We start from the raw sequence: 12,255 nt of genomic DNA, 5'->3' as shown, positions 1-12,255 counted from the left end.
AATACATAAAATGATGGGACCAGTCAGCATCCCTCTGCAAATCTCTGGGCAGCATTAAGGAGCACAAAAAAGGCAAGAAGGAAGGAGAACTAAAAATGTAGAAATATACAAAGGGGTAGAAATAGACAGAAGGGGAAGGAAATAAAGGAATTTTATAACAGCTCTCCCTGCTGCCCCAAAAGGAATATTAATGAGGGAACAAAGTATAGGCCAATATGGAGCTATGCAAGTCCTCAGCAAGGAGCAAATAATGGTTATTTCCTGTACTGTCCTAATCCGACGGAGGCGTAGGTAACCCATAAGTGATGCTGCCATGATAAATAGTCAGGAAAAACACTCAAAGGATAATAAAATGTATTTCCGTCTTTCTCTTTCATTAGGGGGATATAGAGCTTTTATTACCATTTATTGCAGATATTCAATATGTTATATTACCTTTATTTTAATGCTATGCTGTCTTTCCTTAATGCTATGCTGTCTTTCCTTACGATGCTCACATTTACTTAGATATATATATATATATATATATATGTTGGGGCTATCTTAATGTGTTTATATAAAGTTTTATCTACAGATTTAATACGTTCTGCATAAATCTACACAATTTAGTGAAACCAACATTGATTATTTTTATCGAAATGCTACACTATGGAGTCTAAATAATTATAATTTATTTTCTCTTTATAGTTCATAATAATTGGTGTTATATAATCTACCATTATACATATATATATATATATATATATATATATATATATATATACTCTTTTATAATTTGTTGTTTTCAAGATATCCAATTAAAATAAAGGACATATTTAGTAATATTTTATGTAATAGCTAAATAAGTGACACTTCCCTCATTGCCATTTTATTTTATTTATTTTTATATTATTTTTTCTTCCGGTTCTCAATAACTGGGCCGCCTCCATTTTGTTCTCCACTGCCCATGATGTCTGCGGTTTGCCTTCTGTGCGGTTCTTCTGACTGATGGATTGTGGGTAAACTAGCTTAGCAACTGGAATGGAATTTAGCTTACCGCCCACGGCCAAAGACCATGTACCCCATGACAAAAATAAGTTAATATGTCTTCTTAGGTATAGCTAAAAAAACTATGGGGAATTTAAAACAAAATAAACAGAAGAAAAATAGAGAAAACAAAATGATTAATTTAGAAAGCAAAACCTGCAAAGTGACAGAGCCACTTTAACAAAATTCATACAATACCGATTTCTAACAGAAATTCTATTCAATATATTCTTGACATAAAAGGAATTTGTGGTGAAATCTGTGTATAGCAGCTCTAAACACTAATGTGGATTACCCTTTATTATTTCCACATGCAATTAATACAATTAATACAGGGTTTGGTATATAGTTAACATATACCTTAAGTGGAGCGCTATGGGTGTTGAGGGGTTGTCTTCTAAAATTATAAAATCTTGCTTGAATCGTATACGTCAAGTACAGATATGAAAGATATAAAAAATACACAATATAGTGCAGATTGTCAAACACTGTGTGGATTAAGTGAGGCAAGGAGTGGGTCACTCACATTTTAAAGAGCCTATATTTTTGGCTCTGTAAATAAGACTGGTATGCTTTTAGGGCGGCATCCCACCACTGTTTCTTGCCTGAATTTTTCCTCCGGAAAGTTAAAAACAAGCAAGACATCCAATGTGTAGTATAGTTGTAGAGGTATTATAGATAACTATGAATAGGTATCAAGCTCACCTTTTGTCAGAGCCTTAAGGTCCTGGCTCTGATGGTGGTATGCTTTGTGCCACTCTAGGGGGGATGGCACTTCCCCAATGAAGGTACCTGAGGTTTCAATGGACTTAGTATAAAATCTAATTTATTAATACATACGGTATTTAAAATTAATAAAATAAACTTAGTATTTAAATTCGGAATTCCTGATAGCCAATACGAGTTTCACTCCTCCTGGAGCCTCAGTCAGCTGTAGCTTGATCCTCTGTACCTTCTGCCTTTTAAATGTTTCTTGGGTCCTCCCTTGAGTTCACATTTGGAGTTCAATTTTCTAATTAACTATCCTTTGTGTCCTTAGTTCTTAGTCCCACCTATAATTATAATCACCTGGAATTCCCTTATTTTGATTGGTGAACAGGGGGGGCATCATATGATTTCAAATTCCATTGGTGGTTAAATGGTTGGCGGAAATGTCCGCCGAGTGTCTTATGGTTGGCATAAATCCCATTGCTTATGTTTTTTTAAAAGAACAATACTTTGCAAAGCAGAGACCTTCATAAAAAAACAAAAACAAAAACAAAACAATGTATATTCTTCACGTACAGGAAAACAGGACTACATGACACAATTTGGGCAAATAATCACTATGTCATGTACATTCTAATCCAGTGCAAAATACTGGCATTCCACAATATGAGTCCATTCAGCCAACCATAGTATGCCAGGCAAATGCACATGGGTATAATCAGCTAACTATGTCATACCTGACCAATAAACATGGATTTACTCAGCCAACGATACTATACTAGATCAATACACATGGATTTATTCAGCCAAACCTTGCATGCCAGGCTGGTGCACGCTCTACAATCAGTTCACCATAACATGCCAAAAAATGTACATGGGTACAGTCAGAGCACCTGAGCGTGCTAGGCAGGTAACTCAGGTACATTCACCTGAGATCACACTCAATGGAACAATCCATCACACAGTGATTTTAAGAAATATAGAATTATGTATTATTATTTAAAAAAATTACATGATATTATATGTATTAACATGATACACCAGTCTAAAAACATGACACCCACTGGAGGATTTCTTCAATTAATACGGCAGTCTGTGCCTGGTTGATGATGGCAATTTTTCATCTGTACATTGCTTCAATTTTACAGTTAATTATAAAATAATGTAATTTAGGAATTTAATAATCTTTATGTTTTTATATATATATAGGTAATCTTCTTGAATTAGTCATTAATCATATCATTTGGTACATGTTGGGTACTTAGATGAACAACAGGAGCAGGCATATTATTAATGACAATATGATAATTGTCTGTATGGAGATGGACAAAGGGGAGACCTTTGCTTGCTAGATTGTAAAAACAATAAAGGATGAGTTGGAGTTACTGTTTGTTCTGATTCAGGCAGCAATCTCACAGGCCGGACACGTGCTCAAGGCCCAACCCTGGGCCAAGGGGACAGCCACAGAGAGTGTAAACTGTGCAGGCCGCATAACGCGAGAAGTGGAAATGCGGATGCCTTGGGCCCGGCTTCCGCTCCAGTACCGAGCTTGAGGTGAGGAGCTGGGACTCAGCCAGACTGGGGGGTGACAAAGCAGGCCACTGGTAGAGACCTGCACTGGTGACCTGGGAATCCACGTGGAAGTGGGCACATTTCTCCTGGAGGAGCCTGGAGGAGCCTGGAGGAGCCTGTCTCCAACCAGAGCCATCTAGAAAGTTTTTATTTCAAATTAATTCAGCTCTCCATAGGCTCAGACAAGAGAGAAACTCTAAAGTGCAATCTTGTTCATCTGCCAAAAAACTGTGATAATACATTGAGAGGAAAAAAATATTTGATCCCCTGCTGATTTTGAACATTTGTCAACTGACAAAGATATGATCAGTCTATATTTTAATGGTAGGTGTATTTTAACAACGAGAGACAGAATAACAAAAAAAAAAGATTAGGAACACTCTCTTTAATGGATTGCTCCTAATCTCAGCTCGTTACCTGTATAAAAGACACTTGTTCACAGAAGCAATCAATCAATCAGATTACAAACTCTCCACCATGGCCAAGACCAAAGAGCTGTCCAAGGATGTCAGGGACAAGATTGTAGACCTACACAAGGCTGGAATGGGCTACAAGACCATCGTAAAGCAGCTTGGTGAGAAGGTTACAACAGTTGGTGCGATTATTCACAAATGGAAGAAACACAAAATAACTGTCAGTCTCCCTCGGTCTGGTACTCAATTCAAGATCTCACCTCGTGGAGTTTCAATGATCTTGAGAACGGTGAGGAATCAGCCCAGAACTACACGGGAGGATCTTGTTAATGATCTCAAGGCAGCTGGGACCATAGTCACCAAGAAAAAAATTGGTAACACACTACGCCGTGAAGGACTGAAATCCTGCAGCGCCTGATAGGAAAGAAAGTTTGCCAATGAACATCTGAATGATTCAGAGGAGAACTGGGTGAAAGTATTGTGGTCAAATTAGACCAAAATCAAGCTCTTTGGCATCAAGTCAACTCGCCGTGTTTGGAGGAGGGGTAATGCTGCCTATGACCCCAAGAACCCCATCCCCACCGTCAAACATGGAGGTGGAAAACATTATTCTTTGCGGGTGGTTTTCTGCTAAGGGGACAGTACAACTGCACTGCATTAAAGTGACGATAGACAGGGCCATGTACCGTCAAATCTTGTGTGAGAACCTCCTTCCCTCAGCCAGGGCATTGAAAATGGGTCATGGGTTGGTATTCCAGCATGACAATGACCCAAAACACACAGCCAAGGCAACAAAAGAGTAGCTAAAAAAGGAGCACATCAACGTCATGGAGTGGCCTAGCTAGTCTCCAGAACATAATCCCATAGAAATTCTGTGGAGGAAGCTCAAGGTTCGAGTTGCCAAACATCAGCCTCAAAACCTTAATGACTTGGAGAGGATCTGCAAAGAGGAGTGGGACAAAATCCCTCCTGGGATGTGTGCAAACCTGGTGGCCAACTACAATAAACATCTGACCTTTGTGATTGCTAACAAGGGTTTTGCCACCAAGTACTACATTGAAGGTGTCAAATACTTATTTCACTCATTGACATGCAAATCAATTTATAACTTTTTTGACATGCGTTTTTCTGGATTTTTTTTTTTCTGTCTCTCACTGTTAAATACACATACAATTAAACATATAGACTGATCATTTCTTTGTCAGTGGGCAAATGTTCAAAATCGGCAGGGGATCAAATGCTTTTTTCCCTTTCATAGAATGTGACGGCAGATAAGAACCATTCGGCCCATCTAGTCTGCCCAATTTTCTAAATACTTTCATTAGTCCCTGGCCTTATCTTATAGTTAGGATAGCCTTATGCCTATCCCACGCATGCTTAAACTCCTTTACTGTGTTAACCTCTACCACTTCAGCTGGAAGGCTATTCCATGCATCCACTACCCTCTCAGTAAAGTAATACTTCCGGATATTATTTTTAAACCTTTGTCCCTCTAATTTAAGACTATGTCCTCTTGTTGTGGTAGTTTTTCTTCTTTCAAATATGGTCTCTTCCTTTAAATATGGTCTCCTACTGTAGCTCTCCTATTCCTCTCCTATTACTTCCTATAACCTGACCATGATGGGACAGAACCACCACAGCCACAGCAGTTATCAGTGGGTATTTTCTTCATATGAAATAATTTCACTGGGTTGTGCACCAGCATAATAGGGTTCTACAGGATTGCTCCTACATGGTAACACAAACTGCAATTTTCTTGGTCTCCTCCAAAGTATCCTCCCAGCTGGTGCCCTACAGAACCTACCCCAGTTCAGCTTGACGTTGCTCCGTACACTGGTGTCTACCCCACTCTTGTGATGTTGTATTCAAATAATTATATAATAAAGTAATAAGACCTTTTGATGAGTCTCTTTTAGACAAAGTTTTTTAAAAAGGTTAGGGGTTTATGTACAGCTTCCTTGACACTTGCTTTGGTAGCAAAATTCCTAATTTGAATATACCTGACATAATGAGCAGGAATGAGGGCTGTGCTGCGTTGTTGCTTGGTGAAGGCGATTATCCCCTTATCATTGTATATCTGTGCAATCCTAATTCCTATTCTTTGAAAACTGTGAACATATAACCCTAGTAAGAAGGATCCATTGCACAATGTGAGAGACAATAGAGAGGGAGAAGATGTAACGAGTATCGGGCATGGGCAGGATCCCAGACCTGGATGGAGTGAAGGATTGCGAGACAAACAGTATGTAGAAACGCCCTATGTTTCTTTGGGATCTCAATATAAAACTGCGGTAAATCTGCTCCTATAAATAACGACTCTTAGGTAACTCAAAATCGAAAATCAGGTTTCAAGTGCCACACTATGTAATTGTGCATTTTACTTGAACGATCAACTGAGATGTTACGACTGCAGTTTTTGTGTTTGAGTTATTCTCTGAACCAAGGGTTGTCAAGAATTGCACAATTTTAAACCAGAAAAGCTGTGCTGGCAAAAAAAAAAAAAAAAAGAGTTAGAGAAAGTTTTCTATTATCTCATTTGGCATACAGTATACATTTCACTGTTAAAGTGCCAACACGTTGTTGTTGAGTGAATTACCATTGTGAGGTTATTTATGGGGATGAATTATTATGAATTTATTTTAATTAATTAAAAATGATATGTTTATAAAAATGTTACAATTAATAATCTTTATTAAAGTATCAGGGGTTGATATTTTATCATTGCTTACTCCCAATAATTAATTTAAAAGCGTAGTGTTCCCACTATTTAACTCTTAGATCTAGAGCACGTTGTTTGAATGTAATATTACAAATGATGAGTTTATCAGCATATGGGTTATTATAATATAAAGACAGAATTTTTCAGGATTTTAAAATACAATCTCAGCTTTTTACTTCTTAGTACAGTTTAAAAGTGGATTGTTTGCTTATTGTAAACACCATTCATTAGATTTAGCTGGACAGAGTTCGTTATTTACTCAGGTGATATATACACAAAGTTCTACGACAATGTTTTACCAGCTAGCGCAGAATTTTAACCAGCTCAGTGCTGTTTCAGAGTAATTACCGTATATACTCGAGTATAAGCCGAGTTTTTCAGCACATTTTTTGTGCTGAAAAACCCCAACTCGGCTTATACTCGAGTCATTAGTCTGTATTATGGCAATTTGCATTGCCATAATACAGACAGGGGGGAGAGGGGGGCTGGCAGAGCTGTAACTTACCTTTCCTGCAGCTCCTGTCAGCTCTCTCCTCCTCCGCGCCGTCCGTTCAGCACCTCCGTCAGCTCCCAGTGTAAGTCTCGCGAGAGCCGCGGCTCTCGCGAGACTTACACTGTGAGCTGACAGAGGGAGCTGCACAGACCGCGCGGAGGAGGAGGGAGCTGACAGGAGCTGCAGGAAAGGTAAGTACAGCTCTGCCAACCCCCCTCTCCCCCCCACTGAACTACCAATGACACTGGACCACCAGGGAAGGAGCCCCCCTCCCTGCCATGTATCAAGCAGGGAGGGGGGACGAAATTTTTTTTTAAAATATAATAAAAAATAATAATAATAATAATAATTAAATAATAAATAATACAAAAAAAATAATATTATACATTTTTTAAAAAAAAATAATAATTAAATAATAAATAATAATATAAAAAAAAATAATAATATAAAAAAAATTAAAAAAATAATAATTAATAATATATGAAATGCCCACCCCCACCAACACATACACAAACACACACTGCATCACACACACTCACACTTCATTCATATACACACTGCACTCACACACACTGCATCACACACACACACACTGCACTCACACACACTGCACTCACACACACTGCATTCATAAACACACTGCACTCACACACACACTGCACTCACACACACACTGCACTCACACACACACTGCACTCACACACACACTGCACTCACACACACTGCACTCATACACACTGCACTCATACACACTGCACTCATACACACACACACTGCATTCATTATATACACACACTGGAAATAAATATTCAATTAATATATACGCACACACACTGCACTCATACACACACACTGCACTCATACACGCACTGCACTCATACACGCACTGCACTCATACACGCACTGCACTCATACACGCACTGCACTCATACGCACACACTGCATTCATTATATACACACACTGTAAATAAATATTCAATTAATATAATTATTTTAGGATCTAATTTTATTTAGAAATTTATCAGTAGCTGCTGCATTTCCCACCCTAGTCTTATACTCGAGTCAATAAGTTTTCCCAGTTTTTTGGGGTAAAATTAGGGGCCTCGGCTTATATTCGGGTCGGCTTATACTCGAGTATATACGGTAATTATGATTAATTAATTAATCCAGTAACTAAATTGTTGCAGGTTTAGTTATAACAATTCTTATCTGGTAAATATTTCCTATATTGTTATGGGTTAATATTCCCCTGGGTAACTGTTAAAAATTCTAATTTTTTATTTCATGATTTTGTTTTAGCTTTTACACAGAAAATATTAGCTTTTAGTTATATAATTTTTATAGTTAGTATAATTAGCTTATATTTACTGATAGCTGTTCTGGATGTTATTCTTATTGTTATTGTTTCAAGATGTCTTCCTGTCTGTCTCTTATCTTGTGTCCTTTTCTTAGGTGTCCTTTGTCTCTGTGTATCTGTGTCAGTGTGTTTGTGTTAGGTCCTCCTATGCCTATGTCCTGGGGTTACATGTCATTCTTTATCCGTTAACCTTCAGACCTGGTGCAATGACATTTTGGGGCAAGTCATTATGCTAATGGCTGTTGACGTCATTTTGATATGTATTTCTATATGTTTCAAACAGTAGGTGGAGCTGTTGGCTTACGTCAGGAATGTTATATAGGGTTAATTCTTTTTCAGGACAATTTAGGAATGTTTTATTTTAAGATGCTTATAGTCAGTAATTCTTCTTCCTCTCAATGTGTTCTTTGGTCTCACACCAAATTGTCCTTGTTCACCTCAGCGTTTCAAAATTTCTAAACTGTCTAACTTAATTCCACGGCTATATGGGAAGGCACGCCTGGTGTACGAACCTTGTAACATATTTTAGATATATCGACGATTTATTTTTTATTTGGGATGGCACAGAAGCTCTTTTTAACTCTTTTATTCACCACCTCAACATTAACAACAGAGACATCACCCTAACCCATGAATCAAGTAATGAATCTATCAATTTCTTAGACCTCAACATTTTCATTAAAGACAATACCATCCACACCAAAACATTATTCAAAAAAGTCTGTGTCAACATAGCTATTGAAAGATCGAGTTGCCATTACAAACCTTGGTTAGAAAGCGCCCATCAAAGCCAATTCCTACGACTCAGAAGGAACTGCTCACAAATAGAAGATTTTAACACACAAGCCAAACAAATTTATTGAGAAAAACTACTCACCAACCCGTCTCAACACCACCATAAACACCATCACCAAAAAAGATGGAGCAGACCTCCTATCTTACAAAACCCAACCTACTACTAACTCTATGCCTCTCCCTGTCATCTACAATTTTAACAATACAAGTGGCCATATCAAAAAAGTTATCAAAAACCATTGGCACCTTCTAAAACAAGATAAAATACTGAAAAATATCATACCAGACAAACCTAATGTTGTTTTTAGAGGTGCCCCGAATTTAAAATCCATTTTGACCACCAATTTTACTAAAGAAACTAAACCTGTTATTAACTCTTTTATGTCCAATGCCAGCAATTTTTACTAGTTTTAAATCTAACATTACGAATAAGACCTATAAAATCAAAGATTTCATCAGTTGTGACACCAAAAATGTCATCTACCTGCTGGAGTGCCCCTGCGGTCTCCAGTATGTAGGTATGACCACAAGAAACCTTAAAGTGAGACTGAGTGAGCACTGTAGAAATATTAAAAAAGGCTACCTCAATCACTCAGTCTCTAAACATTTCTGCACACATAACAAAGATATAAAACTCCTTAAGTGTATTGGCATAAAAAAAATGTGTAATACCATGGAGAGGTGGAAACATTAAGAATATACTTGGCTTAAATGTTGATTTTGATCTGTTTAATTTTATCTAATTATTATATATATTCTTATTTTTACTTTTATTGTACTGCAGGCCCCATTTTACTACCTATATGCACTTCTTGCCCTTATCCACTATGTCTGGAATTGTATTATGTACCAACAACTCTTGTACCAATATGCTCAACACTGATCTGTTATCTATATTTCTTTCTATGTATTTCCATCTACTATGCATGCAATTTATTCATGTATTTTATTTATGTATTTTCATTTACTACCTATTTCCCTTATCTTTATAACCCCTCTCCCCCCTCCCCCCTCCCCCTGCGGCTCCACCCTCCTGTCACTCGCATGCCGATATCCTCTACATAGAGGTTCGGCACTTATGTGTTCACACACTCCACTCCAACCACGCATGCCCAGTACATGGTTGGCTCTCTTTCCCTCCCTCCCCAGTGTATTCCGCCAACCGCATCATGGACGACGGCACCTAACCGATCGCATGATGCGATCAGCCACTCCTACCTCTCCCACCACGCCCCCCTATACCAAGTTGACGGGCGTGATATTACTACAATTCCCATAATGAACTGCCGACCGGGACATCCGCGTCATGTGACCCATACAAGCTAATCATTTAATTGCTGGTACACCCCTCGTTTTTACCCCAAAGCAATTTATATGTACTCACACTACATATACTTCTCATTCTGTACACTTTAATATGTACTTTTATCTGTTATTTCTAAAACTGTTTCTGATTGGCCAATCACAATTTTGGTGCAATTTCTTAACTACAACAGCCCTATTTAAACATCCTCTGCCAGGTTATTATTTTATTTCCATTTTGAAGAAGCCACTTATGGTGAAACGCATTTATGGTTATTTACTCTTGTATTTTAGAACAATAAAAGTTTTTTGGCTACTTTACCGTACCAATCCTCTTTTTATTTCACTCACTATGCACTTTAAACTTTTTTACTTATTCCTGGCATTTTAAAGGGACACTATAGTCACCTGAACAACTTTAGCTTAATGAAGCAGTTTTGGTGTATAGAACATGCCCCTGCAGCCTCACTGCTCAATCCTCTGCCATTTAGGAGTTAAATCCCTTTGTTTATGAACCCTAGTCACACCTCCCTGCATGTGACTTGCACAGCCTTCCATAAACACTTCCTGTAAAGAGAGCCCTATTTAGGCTTTCTTTATTGCAAGTTCTGTTTAATTAAGATTTTCTTATCCCCTGCTATGTTAATAGCTTGCTAGACCCTGCAAGAGCCTCCTGTATGTGATTAAAGTTCAATTTAGAGATTGAGATACAATTATTTAAGGTAAATTACATCTGTTTGAAATTGAAACCAGTTTTTTTTTCATGCAGGCTCTGTCAATCATAGCCAGGGGAGGTGTGGCTAGGGCTGCATAAACAGAAACAAAGTGATTTAACTCCTAAATGACAGTGAATTGAGCAGTAAAATTGCAGGAGAATGATCTATACACTAAAACTGCTTTATTTAGCTAAAGTAATTTAGGTGACTATAGTGTTCCTTTAACGTTCCTGGTTACTTTTACTTCCACTGGCAATTTTACTGTTCCAGTACTCCAAGAAATCCTAGGTGGGGATCATTCCACCAACGCCTATTCAAAGATCAGTACCTCTGCTCTGTCTTTGTGAGTATTATTTTATCTTCTATTTTACTCTCTTATCCCATCACAATTGAGAGCACTATTGTTGCTTTTTATCTTTCTCTCTTGGAGCTTTGGATTACCAGACGGTGCTGACGGACGTACTTCCGCTACATATCCCATAAGCGGGAATTATACCGCTGTACGCTATCCACACCAGAGCTGGCCATAGCTCCCTCAAATGTGAGTTCTCTACCCTTCTCTACCTATTGCACATTGAACCCCATCACAATTGAGAGCACTATTGTTGCTTTCTATCTCTTTTCCGAGTTTTGGACTACCAGATGGTGTTGACGGAGACCCCTTCCCTACATATCCCATAAGCGGGGATTATATAGCTGTACGCGATTCACACCAGAGCTGGCCGTAGCTCTCCTGAATGTGAGTTCTCTACTTTTGTTATCTACTGCACCTTGAATTTTAACATACTGCACCATTGGTCGCCTCTACCTCTCTTTTATTTTCATATACTGAACGGTCTTACAAATCTTTCTTTGCTAATTACATTTTTGCTAATAACATTTGTATATGTATATAGTTTCTATATATGTATAGATTGCTAGCTTATGCTATATCACACTAGATTTCTATTTTTATATATAATTAAACTTAATTTATATACATCATAGCAATATATGTGTTTTTGCTGAACACGCACTTTTAATTAACACATACTTGTCTTATCTGTTTTCTTATCTTTTATTGACACACATGTATTTAATCACTGTCTGACTCTTTTAGCTGACAGTGGTACTTTGAGAAAAACATCTTGTTTCTTCGTTTTAGCACCTCGTGA

This window comes from Pelobates fuscus, chromosome 9, assembly GCF_036172605.1.
Source record: "Pelobates fuscus isolate aPelFus1 chromosome 9, aPelFus1.pri, whole genome shotgun sequence".
NCBI lineage: Eukaryota > Metazoa > Chordata > Amphibia > Anura > Pelobatidae > Pelobates > Pelobates fuscus.
This window is presented reverse-complemented; position numbering follows the sequence as displayed.